Consider the following 7,511-nt stretch of genomic DNA (forward strand, 5'->3'; position numbering starts at 1 on the left):
GTGTGGTTTGAAATGTAGACAATGATGCAAAGTACCATTGAGATAACATAAGATACTTTTGATGGCTTGCCAATGGAGAGTTGTTGGCTCATGCATGAATTAACAAACATGATTGACAACAAAGGAAATATCTAGTCTTGGAATGGTTGCATTTTAGAGTGAGCCTACTGTATGTCGATATAGCTTTGGATCAGAAAAAGGATCACCATGGAGCTCAAGGCAAATGGAGGGATCTGTAGGAGTAGTGACTAATTTGGAGTCAAGCATTTTGCTACGAATAAGAATATCATTAATATATTTCCCTTATGATAAAGTTAGACCGTTAGCTGTCTTTGTAATTCGAACTCCAAGAAAGTAATTTAATCTTGTAACGCCTGTTTCTTAGTATGTATGTAATTCAAAATTTATTCATTTATGTATAGAAACTCGACGAGTTGGAGGCCCCAAACTCTTCGAGTAGGGATGGAATTTGGACGCGGGTTGTGAAGTCTACTCGACTAGTTGAGAGCCTCAACTCGACGAGTAGGACTGGCAAAATGAAACCCTAATTATCAGGGTTTTGCACCCTATTTAAACACCTTAACCCCCAAATGCTTGCCTCATTTACAGCTTCCAAGTCCCAAACCCTAAATCTCAAAACCCTAATGCCTTGTGTGAGCTTGTGAGTCATTTTTTAGAGAAAACTTGTGAATTTGAAGCTTGTCGAAGAAGAAGAAGCTTGAGGACTCAAGAAGAAGTGAGTAGATCCAGGAACTTCAATTCATTTGCAGCACTTTCCGGTAAGCAAGTCTCAAACTTGCTTAATGATTACTTAGATCTCTTCATCTTCACTTTTATTGAGTCTTTGGTCCAAATATCTTGATCCTTGGGAAATAGACGTCCCAAGTGAGTATACTTTCAAATCTATGACCTTAAAGGGCTTTCATGGCATAATAGTGCAAACTTTATGGCCATTGAAGCCTCATGCAAGCTTTAGGATGCCATTTTGGCCTTTTAAGCTCCAAAAGGCCATGCATGGAGAGAAAGTCAAAGACTTTACGTGTTCATATAGTGTCTAGGGTCTAGATCTCAGTTTGTATGCCATAACTTGAAGTATTATGGATTTTGGATCAAGATCTAAGTCTTAAAGAGTTAGGGTTTGAGCTAAATCCATTAAGGAGGAGTATTAACGGGTAAAGGTGGAAACGTTACCCTTAAAAGGACATTTTTAGTATGCGTATGAAGTATGGAGCTTGGATCTGAAGGATAAGGGCTTAATTTATTAAGCTATCTTAACAGACTGAAGAACTCGGCAAGTTCATAGAAGAACTCGACAAGTTGGGTTGAAGTGTTCCGATTCTGTTAATAGGAGAAACTCGACGAGCTGTGAAAGAACTCGGCAAGTTGGATCGCGATTTCAGGGTTTTCTGATTTATGGAACTCGTCGAGTTGATGGGTCAACTCGGCGAGTTGAGTCAATCCATAATGTTGACTTGACTTTGACTTTGACCAAAGTTGACCTGTAAGGGGTTATGAGTATGAAAGAGGAATTAAAGGACATCTTTTATGTGTAGGAGTTTGAGTGGGGTCGATTTCAGAGCCGAGGACAGTCCAGCTACTTCATGACATTTGAGGTGAGTTACCTTCCAGTAGAAGTGGGTCGATGGCACCAATGTCGGCCCACTAGTAGTTGATTATAGTTGAGATGATTGTCTTTATGATAATTGTCTGGTATGCCACTATATGTTATGCTTTGTGCGTTAGTATGTTATGATATTATATGATAGTGGTAGGAGGGGTAGGTTAGACCTCGTAGCCGGTTAAGATAAACCGGATGGTAGGTCTGGCACCCAGATATGTCTGACAGTATGTTTATGCTATGTATTATGTGGTAGTGGTAGGGTGAAATAGTCCCTGTAGTCGTTTGAGATAAACCGGAGGGTAGGTCGGGCACCCAGATATGCCTGACAAGGTAGGTTGAGCACCCATATACGCTTGACATGGGTAGGTTGGGCACCCTAGATATGCCTGACAGGGTAGGTTGAGCACCTAGATATGCTTAACATGGGTAGGTCGGGCACCCCAGATATGTCTGACAGGGTAGGTCGGGCACCCAGATATGCCTAGCAGTATGTGTTTATGTGGTATGTTGGGGGAACTCGCTAAGCTTTGTGCTTACAGTTTTCAGTTTTGGTTTCAGGTCCTTCTTCTTCGAAGGGAAAGGAGTCGGCATGATAGCAACGCATCACACATGATTTTCCGCACATGAGATCTTGGGAGATGTACTCTGACATTAGTTTTCTATGATATGTTTTGAGATATTTGACACATGGGTTTTAGTATGATATGAGATAACATTGATGATGTTTTCAGTAATCTGTTTTATGAGTTGTTAAATGAAAAACAAAATTTTTGGTCTTGAATTTTGGGATGTTACAAGTTGGTATCAAAGCCTTGGTTTGAGGGATTCGGACACACCTTCGGGGGTTTCTGAACTCAAATCGAGGGTTTGGAAAAAAATACAAAGAAAACAAATTTTCAAAAAATAAAAATTAAGCGTTTTATGAAAGAACAATGTGTGTGATGCGTGCAATCAGCCGAGCTCAAGTAAGTTTTCCCCAAGATACCCATATATCTTCACTATGATATATGATATGATTATGAGAACTGCATACTAGATTAAGGCTAAGGGTCTAGGAAAGATGCCTTATATGCCTATTGTATGTGTATGAGAACTGCATGCTAGATTATGGTAAAGGATCTAGGAAGATGCCTTATGTGCTTGTTGTATGTGCTTATAGAGTTGCATGATAGTACTGACTAGTCAGTGATATGATAGCCTGATTAGGATATGCTTGGTTTCGGTTACTCAATGCCCGAATGTTGCTTGCTTTGTGCTCTTAGGAGTTCTAGTTACCTTTAACTAACTAGTAAACGAATATGTTAAGTTACATATTGTGAGCACTAAATAATTTCAGAAGGTTAGGTTTAGCCCTATTTCGCAGCTCTTGTCTGAGTATAACCGTTGTGGGGAGAGACCTCTCATTCGAAGAATTATTTAGTATTAGTAATATGTAATAGTATTCGCGAGCTAGCTAGGGAAAGGTAGCAGGGACTTCTTATGCAGCTGATGGCGGAGTATGGGTTGGAGAGTACCATAGGGAAAGCCTAGGATGAGATTAGGCAGCGATCAGTAGTAGTGAAAAGGGACTTAATGGAGTCAAGGTAATTCTTGAGGAAAGTACGGATAGATGTGGAAGGTATTATGGGCCCGTACTACTGAAAGCAGAGGATCCGTACTCAAATCAAGGAAAGCTGAGATTAAACCAGGGAACTTGTAGTGGGTATGAGGTCTCTCAATATTATGTATGACTCTGATGATTGCGTGGTTTGTTTCAGAATGGTGATGACACGTCATGGAGTAGGAGGTTCAGGGTCTGGGTCAAGTTCGGGTATAGGTTCTGATCCAGTTGATGACGGATTGCGCGATTTCATCGCATCCGAGATTACGAGAGGCATCCTTGAGTCGAACCCGATGATTTCTGGGTCGATCAAGGAAGGTACCATTGAGCTGATGGAGGATCGCCTCAGGGCACTTAGGAGTGACATGGCACCAGGCTAGTCAGGGACTCGCACACTCTCATTCAAGGACTTCAGGGTATGTGGAGCGCCAGACTTCTACGGGGTGAAGGACCCCATTATGGCCAGGAGATGGATTGCAGACATCGAGTCTGCACAGTTGACGAGCTTCTTCCCTGAGGGGTCGAAGGTCAGGTATGTTGCTGGTTGTTAGAGAGAGTGTGCTAGAGACTAGTGGGAGGAAGTCAGTGATATGTTGTGTAACACCCAAAATCAGGAAGGCCAAGAAAGGATAGGAAACCCTAAGTTAAAGGGCCGACTCGTCGAGTCCAAGGAGGAACTCGGCGAGTCCGAGGAGGATCCGGGTCAAGGAGTAAGTGACCGACTCGGTGAGTCGGCTAAGGGGACTCGGCGAGTCTGGTCTGAACGAGGAAAATCCTAATCCCGGGAGTTGTATCCTATATAAAGGGTGTTATGTCCCTCCCTCAGCCTCCATATCATCCTAGAGAACCTGTAAACCCTAGATTTCGTGTGAGCTTCCATCATTTGAGAGAAATAGCTTTGGAGGAAGGAAACTTTGGAAAGGAACTTGAAGATCAAGAAGGTTGCCTCATAGGGGAGGTGTAGATCCGAGATCTACTTCAGTTTGTGTTCATCTTGGAGGTAATAAGCTGCTATCTTCCCTCCTTTGCATCTAGATCTATTTTTGTTATGAGATTTAGGGGTTTTATGGTTGTTTGAGACCCAATTCAAGTTTGGGGCTTAGATATGTTGTTGCCACTTCAGATCTAGTGTTGGGATGGTCCAATATGTCGTAAAGCATCAGAAGATGAGTAGTTGGTGAAGCCCTTTTGTCCTTAAACCTAGTCCTAGAGTGTTTTGAGCCTAGATCTCTTTAGTTATACGTAAAGTTTGCAACTTTACGTGAGGATTGAGCTTTGGAAGTATGGATCTATGATTTGGAGCCCCTGCATGGCTCGAAAAGCCACTGTATGGATTAAGAACTGGAGCGACTCGGCGAGTCATATGGGTGGACTCGGCGAGTTGGATGAAGTTGGGCAGGAACTCGGCGAGTTGGAAGAACAACTCGGCGAGTCTGTTCTTGGACTCGGCGATTCAAGTCGCAAAACCCTAAACCCTTTGAGTTAAGACTCGGATCAGTGAGTTGAGTGGGAACTCGATGAGTTGGACAGGACAGGACTCGAAAATCGGTGAACTCGGCGAGTCAGTAGGCAGACTCGGCGAGTTGGGTTGACATGGAAGGTTGACTTTGACCAGGACTTTAACGTTGACCAGAGTTGACTTAGTTGACTTTTGAGGGACTGTTAAACTAAGTGTTGCATTGATATTGGTAGCTCGGGGAGCTAGTGGAGTAGGAGTTCAGAGAGTTGTCGGGCAGCAACTAGAGGGGTTATCAGCAAGTTCAGCAAGTGCAGATGAGTTTCCCTTTGTGTGAATGGGTCTAAGGCCACAATGCCGGCCCATGTAGTTATGAGTAGAAGACCTGGGGGTTAGCCCTAGGCACTGTATGCTAGTATGATATTCAGGACGAGGTCTAATGATAGCGGGCGGGTGCCCAAGGAATGGTTTATATGATAGTTTATACTTGTTGTCTGTGTGATACTCGTATGTGCCTGGTAGGGAGGTGAGTGTGGGCGAGGTCCCGTATCTCACTAATAACAAAGTGTGGATGGTGTTCCACATCTCATTAGCACCAGATCAGGGACGAGGCCCAAGTTAGGGAATGAGTGAGTGTAGGCTGGGCCCGTATCTCACTATCAGTAGGAGCATGGACGGGGTTCCATGACTCATCAGTAGCAGGACAAGGGCGAGGCCCAAGATAAGCGAGGCCTTAGGACAGGATCCCTTAGTATATGTTTAGCTTATGTGATGAGATATGTTTATGTGCTATTATATGTTAGCGGGCGAGGCCCAGTGACAGGCGAGGCCTAAGTGAAACAAATATGTATCCGAGCGGGGCTCGAAGCCAGGCGAGGCCCGAGGTAGGGGGCGAGGCCCAGAATAGCGGGCATGGCCCAGTATGTGAAGTATGTGGTTATGCATGGTATGTGGTAGGGTGGGGAACTCACTAAGCTTCGTGCTTACGGTTTTAAGTTTTGGTTTCAGGTACTTCTAGTAGCGGAGGGAAGAGCTCGGGGCGATCACATGGCACACACCATAGATTAGACAGCCTGGGAATGCTTTACTCTGATAACGAACATGTGTTTTGGAAATTAATACTCTGATTATGTTTTGGATTGATGATTTTTCTTTAAGTAATGTTTTATTAAAAGAAATTTTTAGTCTTGAATTTTGGGACATTACAAGTTGGTATCAGAGCCTTGGTTTGAGGGATTCGGACGTACTCTTGGGTGTGTCTGAACTCAAACTAAGGAATTGGTATGCAATTTTTCAAAATGAAAAGACAGTTTTGTAAAATGAGTTTGAGAAAGAAAACAGTTTTAGAAAAGCAAAAGAACTCAGAAAGAAAAGAATTTTGAAAGGAGAAAAAGGGTGTGGTGCATGCAATCAACCAAGCTCAAGTTAGTACCCCAAAATAGCCATACAAGTTTATGATTTGATTATCAGTTAGTAGAACAGCATGCTAGATTAGTACTAAGGATCTAGGGGGGATGCCTTATGTGCCTGTTATATGTGCTTTTGAGCTGCATGATAATGTTGGTTAGACAGTAGTAGGATAGCATGTTTAGGTTATGCCTGAGTTATGAGTTTGTGTTTCATGCTAGTACAGATTCTTGCTATGTGGATATGATTTCTTGAGTATGTTATGGTTAGATTTTCCCTTGTCTGAATGTTGCTTGCTTTGTGCATTGTGGGATTATGAGGGATGGGAGTTAGCCATTAGGTGAATACGTCACGTCACATGTGATCAGGGTTGAATAATCTCAGAGTACTGGATTTGGCCCTATTACGCAGCTCTTGTCTGAGTCCAACCATTGTAGGGACGAGTCTTTTACTCGAAGGATTATCTGAGCCTCGTCACATGTGATGGTATTCAGGTGATGGCTAATTGGCATCACAAGGAGGCCTTCAGCAGCTGAGGACTGGTTTGAGTTGAGTCGGAGGTTCCCTAGGGTAATCCTAGGATGAGATAGTGCTGGGAGCAGTAGTAGTGGAAAAGGGACCTGGTGGAGTCGAAGCAATTCCTGAGGAAAGTACTAATAGATGTGGAAGGTAGTATGGTCCCGCACTACTAAAAGCAGAGGGTCCGTACTCGATTCGGGAAAGGCCGAGACAAGACCGGGAACTTGGTAGTGCGTGTGTTTGGTCTCGCAGCAGTGATAAGTATTCTGATAGTGGATGTATGATATTTTCAGCATGGTGACGTTGCGAGAGAGATCAGTGGGCGGATCAGGTGCCAGAGAGGGATCAGGCTCGGGTTCAGGAGCCGAGCAGCTCAGGGAGCGAATGAGGGAGTTGATATCAGTTGAGGTTACGCGCAGTATTCTAGATCAGACTCCTGTGATCTTTGGCACGGTCAAGGAGGGTATATTGGAGATTTTGGATGAGAGGCTGGGAGCCTTCCATACCGAGATGATGGCTTTGATGGGAGCGCGTACCTTAACATTTCGAGAGTCCAGGGCTTGCGGGGCACCAGATTATCATGGGGCTAGTGACCCCATCGCTAGCAACAGATGGTTGGTTGATGTTGCCAACGCATTCCGTATGAGTCGGTGTCCTGAGGGGGACAAGGTCAGAATCGCTTCCTGTCTTCTGAAGGACAGAGCGAGGGATTGGTGGGAGGAGATCTATCATGCTTTGGGGGATGATGTCGCGTTGGACGCGATGACTTGGAGCGATTTCTCGACCAGGTTCAGGGCGGAGTTTTCGCCAATTATTGAGGTGCAGCAGTTGGCACGGGAGTTTCAGGATTTGACGCAGACCACTGAGACTGCGGCGGAGATCACCACAAAGTTCAGGGAGAGGGCTCT

Source organism: Lactuca sativa, chromosome 3, assembly GCF_002870075.4.
Source record: "Lactuca sativa cultivar Salinas chromosome 3, Lsat_Salinas_v11, whole genome shotgun sequence".
NCBI lineage: Eukaryota > Viridiplantae > Streptophyta > Magnoliopsida > Asterales > Asteraceae > Lactuca > Lactuca sativa.